Source organism: Puntigrus tetrazona, chromosome 3, assembly GCF_018831695.1.
Source record: "Puntigrus tetrazona isolate hp1 chromosome 3, ASM1883169v1, whole genome shotgun sequence".
NCBI classification, from domain to species: Eukaryota; Metazoa; Chordata; class Actinopteri; order Cypriniformes; family Cyprinidae; genus Puntigrus; species Puntigrus tetrazona.
This window is the reverse complement of record NC_056701.1, coordinates 27,863,403-27,878,752: the sequence shown is the minus strand read 5'-3', so window position 1 is coordinate 27,878,752 and position 15,350 is coordinate 27,863,403. Positions and strand designations below refer to the sequence as shown.

The window sequence follows — 15,350 nt, the reverse complement described above, 5'->3', positions numbered from 1 at the left end:
CTATGAATGGCGGCTGGAAGCACAGGGCCTCACCTACAGGAAAAGCAGCCAGGTGTAAACACGCTAGTAGTGTTTGGATTACACCACAGGAATCCAGGCTATGTGTTGACAGCGTTCCAACTCATATAGTCCAGACCCCATAAGTCACACCACAGAGAATACAGCCAGTGGCGGCACTCCTCGCCACAGTATGACTTTAACTCTGAGAGGATGTGCATAAATAGGCTGTAGTCACACTGTGAGACAACATGCTTTTAGACATGCACATTCATTTTGTCGCATACCATCCGTACACACCGTCTGCAAGCATTTAAAATCTAAAATTCCGATTGTACAGCTAAAACAAGAAAGCAGGAGCTAGACATTGATGTGCTAAGAAAAATGTCTGCCAAGAAATTGCATGCAAATGTATGAAGTCAGCTGGCTGTGTGAAAGAATATATAACGATTTTGGAGTGGCTATTATGATTTTCCACATTTGTAAATGTTCAATGTTTCCTATGGAAGATTTGCCACTTTTTTTAATTGCATACTTTTTTTCTTGCCATTCTGAGTTTATATAACACTACAGTTTTTTTCACAATTCCTTGAAAAGTGTGAGATATGAAGACATAATCGTGAGATATAAACTCAGAAAAGTTCGATTTAAATTTGCAATTCTGAGAAAAAAAGTCTGCATTGTGAGATATAAACTTGCAAATGTGAGTCAGAAACAGCGAAGTAAAAAAAAAAAAAAAAAAAAAAAAAAAACCTGCAGAATTTAAACAAGCTTTCATTGTCTCCTGTAGGTTTACTGCGAGAAAATATTTTGTGCTTTCTTGGTTTGTTAACTCAGAGGCCAGTCTTAAAAGTAATAATAGACCTAAAAAAAAAAAAGAATCATCTTGTTTCCATGGATGTATAAATTTATATGCCATTAAAATACACACACAATACTGAATCCGGCAATTTTACACAAAAATGTCTCAGCACGTACACAGGCTTCTGTTATCTAAAAGTGGACACGAGATTATCATGGTATTTAAATGGATGTGTGAAAAAAAGAAGGATGTCAAAGCTACAGACCTTTTTGAAGAGCCGGATGACATCCTCGCTGATCTGAGCCAGGCGAACAATGACATTATTAATGTAGATGTCGTTAAGCGTGGCATGATCTCGGCTTTCTCTTCGAGTCTGGTTCAAAACCAGATACCAGCAGTTTACTGAAGAGAGGAGGTGCTGTTCTTTCCTGTAAGGCCAGAGAAAAGTGTATTAATGTTAAACACTATGTTAAGTTGGCTTGCTTGCTTTTTTCTTCCCTTCCCATTGAAATGTTTGGCTTGTTCTCCAAATAACATTTAATCTTCCTACAATTGTCAGATTGTCAAACGAAATACTTGAGAAGGTGAAAGAAGATATTTTGAAGAACGCAACCAAACAGTTGGACGGTATGGAAAACAAATACTATGGAAGTCAAGGGAAGTCAAAATCAACTGTTTTTTTCAGAATATCTTCTTTTGTGTACAACAGAAAAAAAAACTCATACAAGTTTGATGAATGATGACAGAATTTTCAGTTTAGTGTGAACTGTCCCTTTAAGCCTTCAATACGCATGTACAGTACTCAGCACCTGACAGTAAACTGATCAGTTAATACCTTAACACTGCTAAAAATAATAACGCCAAGACAGAAATCATCCTAGCTTGAACTTAATCAGCTTTTGGGACCATAAGCTTGTGGACTGTGCTAACCCTTCACTTAGTCCTATCTTCTTAACCAATCAACAAGCTGAAGAATGGGGAATGCAGAAATAAATAACTGAGTTTAGAGTACTGACAGCTGAGAGATGAGGCTTTGGATAAACAACACAAGGAGCAAAGGCAATTACTTCAGAGAGTATTTGGACTGAGGGGAGAACATCAAAGTGTGGCCTCTTGCAAGAGTTAGTGAAATGCTAATCGCTGCTAATGAGGAACGTATATCTCCCTGCTGCATGTGGCGAACGTTATTAGCCCTGTAATCTGCCCTCAAATGAGGATAAACAGTAAACAAAGAAGCATATGCCAACCAGCACCCTATTAATACTGATTTTTGGGAGCTTGACAAGCTTAGCAAAATCAAATCCTGCATAGCTTAATATATGGAGGCATCTATAGATATTTCCCTAAAAAACGCTGTTTGGACAACCTGAATTACAATAATATTTCAGAATATCGCTGAATAAGACCCATTAATCATATACTATTGGTATTTACATGCATTTATAAAAAAAATCATTATATTACCATAAAAATCCAAAAGCATTATCAAGGCACAAGGTCAAAAACAAGGTAAAACAAGGTGCAATTGTACAACATTTAGTACGTTTCAACCCTAGAGATCTGTATTTTAATATTTAAATTTTCTGATTTGGAAATAAACTGATCCGCTGTGCTGTGGATACTCAGTGAAAAATATGAGAATGTCATATGACTAGCAAAACACGAATGAATAAGTACCACTGTCCGTTCATGCATAGGTTCCTCTTAAAGATAAACTTTATATGCAGAAGATATGAACTGCGTTTACAAGAATGAGGAAAAGGAAAGAGTATAACGCAATGTGCCAGATCACACATATGTCACAGCAAGGCCCACCGAGAGAGCTGAAACTGTGTCTGTGCAAAATGATCAAAGATTTGAAACTAGCAATTGTAGCACTATGGGCCATGGGCTAGATATCTACAATAGATTAGAAATTGCCTTATTTCATCCAAAAGTGCAGAAAGACATTCTGTGGGCTTTTCTTTTGTTCTCTTTTAATTTTTTTTTTTTTGCAATATTCAGAAAATAGATCAAAAGCGCTGCCCTGACTCTACAATCAAGGCCTGAAAAAGGATCATATGATTCATAATCACATTTCTCCAATTGCTTTTTCAATGTTCATGGTCCACGGTCCACAATCCATACAAAGATCACATAAAACTTTAAATGTCATTTCAAAGGCTTTGAAAAAGAGTGCAATGCTCAGAGGCTCTCACATACTTATACTATACTTTGTGTAGTTAAAAAAAGTAAAAAAGGTGTGGGTAGAGACGATGCACATCCAGCTAACATGGCAAATCAAAAACTGGTTTTAAATCAGCTTGTTCTATTTAAAAAAAAAAAAAAATTACAGAAACATTATTTTCAAAGTGCTACAAAAACAGTTTTGTTAAAATTAATGATTCCAAAAGCTAATGAATCAGTCCGCTCATACTGTAAGTGACTGAATTAACCACAATTAAAATCAGTCACTATATTCATCATGTTCTCAAAAGTACAAGAATCACACATAGAATTGTTAGGAATCATAATTTTATATTCTAATGCCTACAGTGAACACAGACTCAAATCCAACTACAGAAGCACAAGTCTGTGCACCTTACAGAAATTCTGACCACATGTACAATTTCTTTCTTATGTAAAAATGTGTATCTGCTCATGAAAAGCCATTTTCGGCTTATAAATATATAGTCAGCTGTTTTAACACACAACAGCCGCCTTGGGACAACTATACACCGCGCTGTGCTGTGATTGTTTGTGACAGGAGACAGGAGCTTCTGGAATTTGGTGATATCCTCTTTGTGGGCCACTTCAGTCCTCGGAAAGCCTCTGGCACAATAACAATATTTAAATAAAGTTCTTATCATAGCTTGGCTGTAAACACTTGCCTGTGATGTTCAATAACAACTGCAAAAAAAAAAAAAGAGTTTGCTTTTTTGTAGTATTTAAGCATTTTCCACAATTAAGCACATTTGAGTTGAGTGACAGTTCATGGCTTTGTTTATTGCTTTTTTTCTCGCAATGTTTGTTATTAAGTTGCATGGAATTGTTTAATCATTTTGCACATTTGTAGTAGGACATCCAAAAGTATAGCAAAAAAAAAAAAAAACAGCGTACCCCCTCATGTGCTCCACAGAAGAAAGAACAACATGAAAGTGAGTAGATGATGACAAAATGTTCATTTTTAGGTTAATGACTTCTACAAACAAAAGCACTTGAAAACTGAAAGTGTGTGTCTTATTGTTTCACAGCACTCTAGAGGCAAAATCTACCGAGTTTCCTGCGGTTCCACACACATAAATACAATAACACACGATAAGCAGCTTCAATCGTGCGCACGACTTCCATTGATCCACAAAACGGACTGATCCTCAGAGGTTTCCAGTAAGAACTGAGCATCATGTTGTTGTTAATCTCCACATATCGGATCCCTGTAAACAACTCTCTCCAACCCTCTCGGACTTCAGTACTTCACAGCTCTGCAGCTTGGTGAGTCAGAAAGGATTAAAAAAAGCAGAAATGACTGAGTGTGAATGAGTAAGTAAGTGTGGCATCTACTACTGCAGTATCACAATACCTTTTACATAAGTGCTGTTTTTTTTTTAAATTCATCTGTGTGAAGTGCATGGTTAGTATTATTACAAATTATAATGAACAGAAGTATGCAAGTATGCATTTGTAACACGTACATAAATAAAAAGGAGCGTATGTTATTGTCTTTTCTAACCTTTAAGGCTATGCAAGAGATTTAAAGATCTCTAATCCTATGCTAAGAAGCGATAATAAGCAGTTATCCTTATTGTGCTCAAAAACACCCACTCAGAGTATGAGTGGGGTTCAGAATCACTTCACACTTAGCTTCATTATAGCAACGCAAGCCATAAAACCCAATCATACAATCACACTCACGGCCTGCCACAATATTCATTCAAGAAAGTGTTTTTTTCAATGTGCCAAGCCCGATACAGCTTTATCAAAGAGCTTTTAATCCAGTCTGCGGTGGCTTGCTCAAGCTTATCTCTTGACGGAAAAGCAGAGGAAGGAATCAAGTGCCAAATCAGGAACTGTAGTGGAAACAGAAACGGGTGCACACGCTCCCCAGTTCAAATGCATTTCCGCCTTTTAAGTAAGCTTCAATAAATTGCAATTGCACATTTTTTTCGCTGGCCCACCAACCACCCCCAACACACAATAACAGCCCCCACCCCCACCCCCAATTCAATCCACAAACACGCAAAATGAGGCCACCAATGTATGATTGCTCCCAGCTGTAGGTCCATGAGAGCACTGGAAAAGAAAGAGGAGAAAATTTCATCTGAGCACTGAATGGTTGGACAAGGATTAACTCAAAAGCTCACTGCTGATCATTCTGACCTCATTAATCTTACATTATTAGCCACATACTGGGAACCTAAACCAAAAGATGTGAACAGAATGTGTTCAACCAGCCTTGAACGCGTTAATTTGGACTCAAGTTTAAAGGAATAGTGAATTCCTATCATCTTTTATTCTCCCTCATGTCATTCCAAACCCGTATGGCTCTTCTGTCAAAAACACGCAAGGTAAAATTTTTGAAGAAAATTCTGTCTGCTTTTAATAGTTTTTATATATGTCATGAAAGTAAAAATAGGGGTTGGCAAAATCCAAAACAACAAAACGTGCTATATGTGTCCTATGGTGTGACAGCAAAAATGTACAAAAAAACAAATAACATGAGAAAAATGCATCTTCATTATTAAAGTAATACATAGCATTTATTTTTTTACATTTATATATATATATATATATATATATATATATATATATATATATATACACACAAACATATATACATATGTCCATTTAAATGTCAAAACTTGATCTAACTTGAGCTAGCCATGCATTTTTTTGCTTTTTTTCGCTAGTAATTTTTGCGCTTGGATGTACATCGCAATATGGAAGAAAATACCTGTGGCTGCTTCCCATGCATCACAACTTTGAAGGGCTACTTGTGGGGAACAACTCTGAATATCTTTCAGTGATCTGGCTATGCAAAACTACAGTATAACTTTAAGAAACAGAATATGCATTGTATGAACACATTTTTATTGTGCTTTATGGGTTTTGGCATCCTTTTTAAAGCTTGAAAGCACTAGTAATTGCATGGAAAAGACCAGTAAATTATTCTCATTTTGTACTCTACAGATGAAAGAAAGTCACACGAGTTTGGATTGCTATGCGTATGAGTAAATGATTTTTCATATTTGGATGAACTAATCCTTTAATGTCTAAGTCTGAGAGATTCTCTTCCCCAGCACACACGATCCCAAGGGCTTTGGCACGCTCTCTGAGAGGCTTGGCAGTGAGTGAATGAAGGCCGGAGGTGGAAGGCAGGTGCTGCCGTGCAAGGAGCGGAATGCAGCAAGAACGTACCGCAGGGCAGTTTGATTTCAGGCTCCTGTCCAATAGGCTGCAGCAAATGTGGTCTGCATGCTGCCACATTTACAACCAGAGCTGCATCTCATCCCAAAACCTCATCACTTCCATACTAATCACTTCTTATACTAACCAAAACACATCTTTAAAGGCAGCTATACGTTAATAAATAGAAGCAAGAGTGAAGACCAGTCAGTAAAATAATATCACAATTGATGATCTGCCTTACGATCTTTGATGATTGTGGAAAAAAAGGCAAATCCATGTATAACTTATAACAATCTGTATGGATTTATATATTAATGAAGTTATGAATTAATACTGAACAAATAAATCACTATGATGAGCATGTATAAAATATTTAGTATAATTAAATATTTTAGACAGGCTATAGTTTGAGAGCTGTGTAAATTAGCATTGATTAAATAAGTTTGTAACCTAATCAAGTGAACATACTTAACCAAAAATATCAGTGGCCACATTTACATCCACTTTATTTTAATATTTCGGTTTATATGCTCAGAAGATTTTTCAATATTTTGATATGCATGCATGTTTCTCTACGGGATGTACTAAAGACATCCTCTGGATATTAATTCCATTGATTTTAGTCATTTAAATCAACTCATTGAATTATTCTTATTCGTGGCAGTGCAACGGCAGCAGGATTATTTTTGCATTAATATTTTTATTCATATTTTGAATTTCTTTTATTTCAGTTATTTTAGAATATCAACTTAATCTAAACGAAAAGGAGTAATGTCTAGCTACATACTAGGTAAGATAAAATAATAATTATGTTTTTGTGTTTTTGTTTACTATAATAACAGCACAAATGAGTTCAATTAAGAACAATATGCAAAATAAAAAAATAACTGGCGTAACCAAATTCTGATTAACGCAGCAATATTCAATGTATTTATATTTCACTGAAAGATCTAGCAGAAATAGACCTAACTGATAGTGAAAGACCTCATTTTCAACCCACCTTTTGGTCAGTGCTTTGTGCTTTGTCCTAAGCAAAATGAAAATTAGCTTTGTTAATGCATGCAAACAACACAAGCTGGATACCCTCGATGCAAGCATGTCCAACTCTTGGCATTAAAAATCTGTGTGGGCAGTGGCTTTTAAGTCATTTCAACCTAGCAAAACAACCTAGTGGACACAGTTTAAATAACTTTCCTTAAGACAAGTCATCTTGAAAATACGCACAGAAGCCTTGACCCTCATTCATGTATACCTTAGAAGTAATCTATGGCCGCTTTAATGCACAGAGACAGAGCTGAACTACAGAGCAGATTGGATTAGTATTCCGGTACTGTGTGTTGCGAGTCTCAGCACCAATACGCATCAAATGAGACTGCAATAACAACACATGCAGGCAGGGAACGAGGCAAGATAAGAACAGGAAATAGGGTGAAAATAAAGCTAAACGTGCGCAAACACACACAAGCATGCAGACTTTGTGTTTTGACTGGTAAAGCACAGCATGGATGACAAGTCTGCTTTGTGGAGATAGGAAAAGGTGTTTATTGACACACGGACACAAACACACAAATGGCCATATTGTAGACACCTTCTTATCTCCTCTAGACACATCATGGTCTGTCTAGAACTACATAAATTGAAGGTAGTTGGTGGGATTTTTTACCATTATAAATAAAGAGCTGAAGAAACATAGGTGTAGATTAAATAACTTAACATGTTTAATTTTGCAAAACCTGTAAAATCCTACTTGTCTATGCATAAAGTGAATAAAGAAATGTACTGAAGGATATATCGTAACTGCATGTGGTTGCTGTGGGAAGTCGAAGCAAAGAAAAGGAAGACATAATTGTGCATACGGTATTTTATTTATTACACAGCGCTCTTGAATGGAATACTTGAGTGAGTCTCAAGGAAACGTTTTCTAACATAGTCTGCGTTAAATGAAACAAAAGTGACAGTGAAGACATTTTTATACTTTCTTGAAAAAAGGTGTCATAGTCTACACGTAAATATTAAGCAGCAAAACAGATATCATAATCGATAAAAGATACGCTAGCTGAGCAAAAAAAAATCAACATATTAGATCGCTTTTTCAACATTAGAATATCACTTTTTCTACTGTGTTTCTAATAAAGTAGCCTAAAGGCTTGTGCATACCAGGATCTTGTGTTTAAATCCTCCAGCTCATTATAGCAGGATTGAATTCTGATTGGCTATCAATATTTGTAACTTTCATCTAAAAAATGTTCTGAAAGGGATTCAATATTGTTTCTCTGTGCCTTTATTATTATAGTTGTGGTGTGGACTCCTCTTTAATATTGAGAACAATTTATAGAACTATATCTTTAGCGTTATCGTGCTTGGTGTGAAAGGGACCTTTAATGAGCAAATATTGAGACCTAAGGACAAAGAGGAAGTAAGTAAACGAAGAAGATGTAGAGCTGCTGGTCTCATCAGTGTCTGAACACAAAGGACTTAATGACAAATGCCACAGCGACTACAAAAATGTTGATAAGAGGGAGTTGTTATAGAGAGTAATTGCAGATCAAATAGGATTCGATGTATACTAGGGTATTTCTGTTTTTCATTAAGCCCCATCTAATGACATGGACTGAATTTACAAGTTCACTCGACTCATTGCCAGTAAAAATCACTTAGACGGAAGATGCACTAAAAAACATTTTTAAAAATTTACAATAGGGAAAATCCTCCCGGTGTGTACAAGGTTCGAGTGAGCAGATGACCTTTCAAAACATTTATTTATTTTATTAAAAAAGAACGTGCATGAGACATGAGTCTATCTCTCAATGAAAAGACAAAAATTTGTTGTCTAGGTATGCAATTGTTTATTTCTGCATTTGTGTGTGCTTGCGACTTAGCATGAGTCAGCCGATCTTGCTGTGAGACTTGCATCAGCAAAACCAAAACCCAAAAGCTGACAAAATATAAGAAAAAAGAGGAAGGAAAAAAATGAAGTTCAAAAGCAAAAACAACTACAGAGAATGACAAGGCCAGACGCAGGGCCAGGAGAGCAGCAGCCATTGGCGCTGCCGTTCCTCATTGTTGTCTGCAGTAATGTAGTCAATGGTGCAGTGAGACTGGCCCCAGGAGCAAGCAGCAGACGGCCCTCCTCCACCAGCTGCTATTAATTAAACCCTGCCAATCCTGCTGCAATACACTCGCAAAACAAACCTACATATAGTACATTTGTGAAGTCAAACTCCTATATATCGAAGTAAAGTCAAAGTCCAAATATCTAAAATAGGTTTTCACCTCTTAAAATGGATAGATGCACTTTTGTCCCATTCCCAGAAAGAGATGAGATCTCTCTCAAGCTGTCAGGATGCATTTCTTCAGCCATATCAGAGCTAGCATTGATATGAGCCTTTGTTTTTCACAGCCCACTATGACCAATTGAGGTCTTGTTAGCAGAAGTTACTGCAGACATAGAATCCAATGCTGGCTTGATGCCACATGAGCCAATAATCACCCACGGATCTCATGCACGCAAGTGAAAATAGTAGCTGTATACTGCATTAAAGTATACTGAATCATTGTTATAACATAAATATACTATGACTTTTTTAAGCTAAATTAGTTTTACCTACAGCAATTATGGTGAATTGAATCAACATATGTATTCTACAAAATGCTGTTCATTCTGCACAGGCCTATCAAAGATTTATTGGTTTGGAACAACAAAAGCATAAGAAAATGATAGAATTACAATTTTTGAATGAACTATCCCTTTAAATTTGAAAGAGCAAAAGGTTTGTGTGATAAGGAGAGTTTCTCAGGTAGTCAGGTTAGCATAGGGTCAGTTAGTCTAGAAACTGGAGAAATTAACTGGCTATCCTGCAGCAGCACGAAGCAAAAATTAGTTTTCTTTTGAGGGAACACTTAATTCAAAAGGCTACTTAATTTAAATTAACAGCCAAGATAACATCCTAATGCATAAACGCTACAGGCATTTACCAACTTCTTAAAACTTTGTGGAAAGTAGGGAACGAGGAGCAATCCTTGTCTGAAGGATGATTATATCCAGCAGCAGGAGAGAGATTTCAAATTCACCAGCAGCTATTTCTGCTCTGATAGAAGAAGCACTGAGACAAATGGTGAAACAGGCGGAGAAAATAAGAGGAGACATAATCTGGCACGCACAATTAAAAGAACAGTTCACCAAGTTCATCATGCGTATGCAATCATAATGTTTGAAACCTGTATGGTGCCATTTTTTCCATCAGGCACCAAATGAGCATTTCTTTGTACAAAATAACAGTAGTTCATGGTTTACCACAACTTCCAAGCCCAAATAGGCCAACATTCTTTATAGAAGTATCACAGATATACTACTTGTCTGCTATATTCTCAAGCCACACAATATATTTATGTGAGAAACAATTTAAAATATAAGTCATGTTTTACTGATAAAATCGGTAGTGTTTTTATTTGGCAAGAGCTGCTAAAAACATTTTTCAGGCATTTGTACTTTTGAGCTTTCTAAGGGGCAAAAAAAACATAGAAAATAATAAGTGAATGAAGTGAATTTTTTTGGGGGGGTGAACTATTCACACTTGCACATATCACTAAAGCCTTACCTCGGGCCACGAATCTTTGATGAGAACCTTTCAGCCAGTTTCTCCAGACTGCGAGAATACTCCAGCTGAATCTCGGCTTACTTTAAAAAAACTCCTGCAGGTCCTGCAACAGCTGGATCCGAGCCTCTGATTGCTGCTCCAGGCACTTGAACTGCTCCACCAACTGATTACGGATCTCTGAGCAACAAAGTACACATAAACACATTAGTTTGACTCAGCACAATTCTGGACAAATCCATATACAAAGCTAGTTAGATTCAGATGTACGTTCAGGTTGAATCCATGATTTAATCCACACAGCTACTGACTAAAGAATTTCCACGATTATTCCAGTCATTTGTGACTACTGGTTACAAATTTTGGGAGCACTGAAAATAGTAGTCATCTAAATTGCTTGAAAAAACTTTTAAGTGTGCTTGTCCATAATATATTCCATCATTCCAGAGTATGTATCTATCCAATTTAGATATGTAGAAAAACAATCTACCACATAATAGGAAATCTGTGTGCAAACTGGTAAGGGGAAATAGAGAAATATATTTAGCACAAGAAGCCATACTTGTGCTTTGTCCTTTAATAAAAAATGGATGAGACTGAAATCCACACTTGTTTTGTCATGATCTAAGAATGACAAAATGAGTGAGGAGAAGTAAAAATGTATAAAGTATTCTTTATTTATAGTCAATGTATTTATATAGTTAACTGTGTAATGATAGATAAAAAAAATACAATGATAAAACGACATAGATAGATAGATAGATAGATAGATAGATAGATAGATAGATAGATAGATAGATAGATAGATAGATAGATAGATAGATACAGTAGATAAGAATGAATAAAAGGTTACAGTCACCTTCTTTATATATAGTAGCACTTTTGTTATTGAGAGAAACTAATATTTAACAACAAAGCCTGTTTTCACAGGAAAGTCATTGACTTGCAGTTAATTGTAAAGAAAGGCCTCAAACAGAGTATGTTCTTGAACTGACAAGTTGTTCCCTCAGTGCTGAGAGAAAAGAAATCAAGAATTCTGGAAGAATTATACTAATACAACAGCAAAGAATAAGTAGGTTGTACAGTAAGTCGCATCCCTCGGGCAGCCAGTTTTTACAGTGCTAAAGTGAAGCTTCTTTCATGTGTCATTTCAAAGAGGCCTCTATTGCTTCAAAGGCTTGCTTTGAGGGAATATTTCATTATTTGAATTCCCAGAGCTAAGGTTAACAGAACAATTAGACAACAAAACAGCAGCTTGATGAAGTAAATCAAGCCCGACACAGAAGAAAGCATCAAATCCAACCCACGTTAAGGTAGACAGCTTAACTGAAAATAAAATAAATCCACTTCAATATTGACTGACTTGAGTAAAGCTGCTCAGGTCGAAAACTGTGATCTGCTGCTAACGCAAAGCAACACATCAGAGCTAACCCAGTCAAGTTGTCAAGTGTGTCAAATAACTGCATTCTGCAGGCTTTTTCACATTTGCAACAACACTTCTGAGCTACAAGAGAAGAATTAACCATTACGTTCAACAGCAAAGATTGTCATGGGTGTTGAAATGGGAGGAATCGTTCTGTTTTCCTGTGATATTGTGCTGCGATGGCTGCAATCTTCGGTTAACCACTGAACCTGGATCTTCCTTTAGAAGTGAGACTACCGCCTGCTGGCACTGTTTGTGGTAAAACCCATGTGAGCCCTATTTAGAGGTAGCTTACATACTGAAGAAATAAAAACCTATAACGTGTTGATACCATTCTCACAGGCTCCCTGTAAAATTTCAGCTTTTCCTGTTTTTTAATTCTTTCTCACTGCTTTTCACAGTTTTCTCAGCGTGTATTCGTGTGACAAAACAAGAGAGCCTGAAGGAACGCCCAGAAACATCTGACACCGTTTCGCATGAATGGCAGGCAGGACTTTTTGAAAATACTCTCGTAAAAGGAGAGGTTTAAAAACCTGCAGCAGTGCGAGAGCTGAAAAATAGGTCATGTTGTAAGCGAGCTTCCTCATGGAGACCCTGAGCAATCACAGAATTATTCACAAGAAGAGAGGATTCCAAGTGTGCTGCGGCTTCACTTGATGTCTGGAGCTCATAGCTGCTCTCGGAGGAGGAATGCTGTAAATTTTTGGCCATGATAACTGGTTACTTTAGAAGCACGGAATTACTTAATGGAAGGATTTCTCTGGAATACCCTCATCTGATGAGACCGAACTCTGCTTGCCGATAGACTCAGCAAATAACTGTACGTCTGTGTCACATGTTTACAATCAAATTACGCTTTACAATCAAACACGCGGTTTAAGGCTATCTGATTTCAATGAAAATAAATAGCCTGTCTCTCATATTAGCAAGCCGAGATGGCTAAACCATCTGAATAAACAGAGATTATAGAGCATATGAAAAGTAGGGTCAAGAGCCAAAAATACACAAAAAGATCATCTAATTATACAGGCAACTAGCCTAACCTCTAATTTAAATGTTTTCAAAAGATACTATCTATCAGATACTATCAATTATCTTATGCTATAATTATCAATTATCTTATATACTGTGCATCATTTTCTTGCCCTCCCCCCAAACTATTGCCATCTGAGTTTTGGGTCCATTTGTCTAAAAGGAGGAACTTGAAATAGAGTGTTATAGAGATTCCTAAATGTTCTTTGTAATTAAATCTCACAAGACATGCCCTCAGTAGGTGTTGGTCTAGAACTGTGGTTCTCAAATTGTGGTCTCCAGAAACCCTGGAGGTCTGTACAAATCTGTCAGGTTCACCAAGACATTTATTAGATCAAACACACAGTAAAACTGTAATATTACGAAATAGAGTTTTAAAAAACTGTTTCCTATTTTTATACATTTATACATTTTAAAATGTTATTTATTTCTGTGCTGACAAAAATTTAATTTTCTTTACTGTCACTTCAATGCAACCTTGCTGAATAAGGTTTTTAATTAAAATAAATCTTTGACCAAGAACTTCTGAACAGTAGAGTTGGAAAAAGCACAAACACTTGGCTGAGTAATCAACTCATTTAATTAACTGATTGCGTAACATAATTTGTAATAACGTTTTTAATTGGCTCATTTAAAAAATGTGACTCTGCACTTAGTCTCAGTTGGAGAACAGGCACAATCTCATTTCAATGAAATAAGAACAAAACAGCAGTCTGGAAAAATTACGGATAATTTCTACACCACTTAAAACTGCAGGTAATTTGTTCTGAAGTAGTCTGAATTTTCCTCCAGAATTGAAGAGCTATCTGATCCAGAATTTTTCAGAAAGCTCCCTAAATGTCTGCAGCATTTGAACACCCACCATTCAGAGTTCATTCAGTCTGTTCGTTTATTAAATAACATGGCTAATTTGATTACGCTTTCAGCTGCCATCAAGACTGAGTTCTGCTTAACACGTTTCACCATGCTGAAATCCATTCAACATTTTTTCACCAAAAATCTGCACAGAAAATGTTAAAAAGGTCTGTAGAACCCATCTGGGAAGAATAAAATTGTTAGTCTCTCAGTCATCTGAATAGCACAAGAAGATTCTTCAGAAGTTTCTGAAGAAAATGTCAGTAGTGTTTTCTCATGCATATGCAAGAGTCCCACATTTAATGGTTTAGCACATTGCAATGCAGTTTCTAGGTTGTTCTAGCAAGCCACTTAAAAGAGTCAAATGATTCCACCCACAATAATATCATATCCTGCTCCCTAGATCAATAATGTTTTTCCTATTTTAAAGTCTTGCTTAGAAAAGCAGCAGCACAGTCTTAAAACAGTAAAGATTAGGCCAAGTTCTGTTGTGCTTATGAGAAACTTTTTCAAATTACAGCATCATCTACCAAAACCATCACAGTCTCAACAAACTAAACTCTTTGGCGCATAATTTGCACAGAATTCATTGAATTCACTTCTTTACAGTGGTGAATTGGAGACTCTGGCCCTTTTCAAGCAAAATAAATCAATACCAAATGGTTCCACCAAGTAATAAGCACTTAGAGTTTTACTGCAACACAATACCAATGACGTGGAATTTATATGACACTGAAAGCTCTCCGTTCTCTGGTCTTTGCATGTATAATGCACTTATATTCCCAGACAAGCCGGTCTTTGAGTCTCTGCTGCCTTCTAACCCTCACTGTCTCCAAATCATTCCACTAGTGGATTTGTGTATTATTAGATTTGATTAAAAAGTTTCTATCTTTTATCGTAGGTGCTACTCATCCATAGATCCCTCAGTCTCTCGCTCATTACACACATTAATAATCCTCTTCAGATACACAGTGACTCAGATGCTGTTGTGTCAGTGAGACACTCTCTGCGGAAAAGGCAAACACTAGCCTTGGACAAAGAGAGGTAGAAATGTAGTCACAGGAAATATTTCAGATGATAGAAAAGGGTGTTGTTTACGATTGTCGGTTTGACACTGTCTTCTAAAAAATCTGCATGATTCATTGGTACACTTATAAAACATTAAAATGATAGTTATACGAGTTCCTGTTTTCATGCTGAAGACAAAAGAAGATATTTTGAAAAATGTTGGTAACCAAGAAATGGCTGGTTGCCATTGACT

The 15,350-nt window shown here is 36.5% G+C and overlaps 1 protein-coding gene and 1 pseudogene across 1 annotated transcript in view; both read right to left on the bottom strand.

Annotated features, from left to right (window-relative positions):
- LOC122341688 overlaps window positions 1–12,913 on the bottom strand; it is a 59,236-nt pseudogene extending 46,323 nt beyond the window's left edge.
- Window positions 1–15,350, bottom strand: part of LOC122334574 (NACHT, LRR and PYD domains-containing protein 3-like) — a 498,320-nt gene that overhangs the window by 193,825 nt on the left and 289,145 nt on the right. The gene's annotated exons all lie outside the window — the stretch shown is intronic.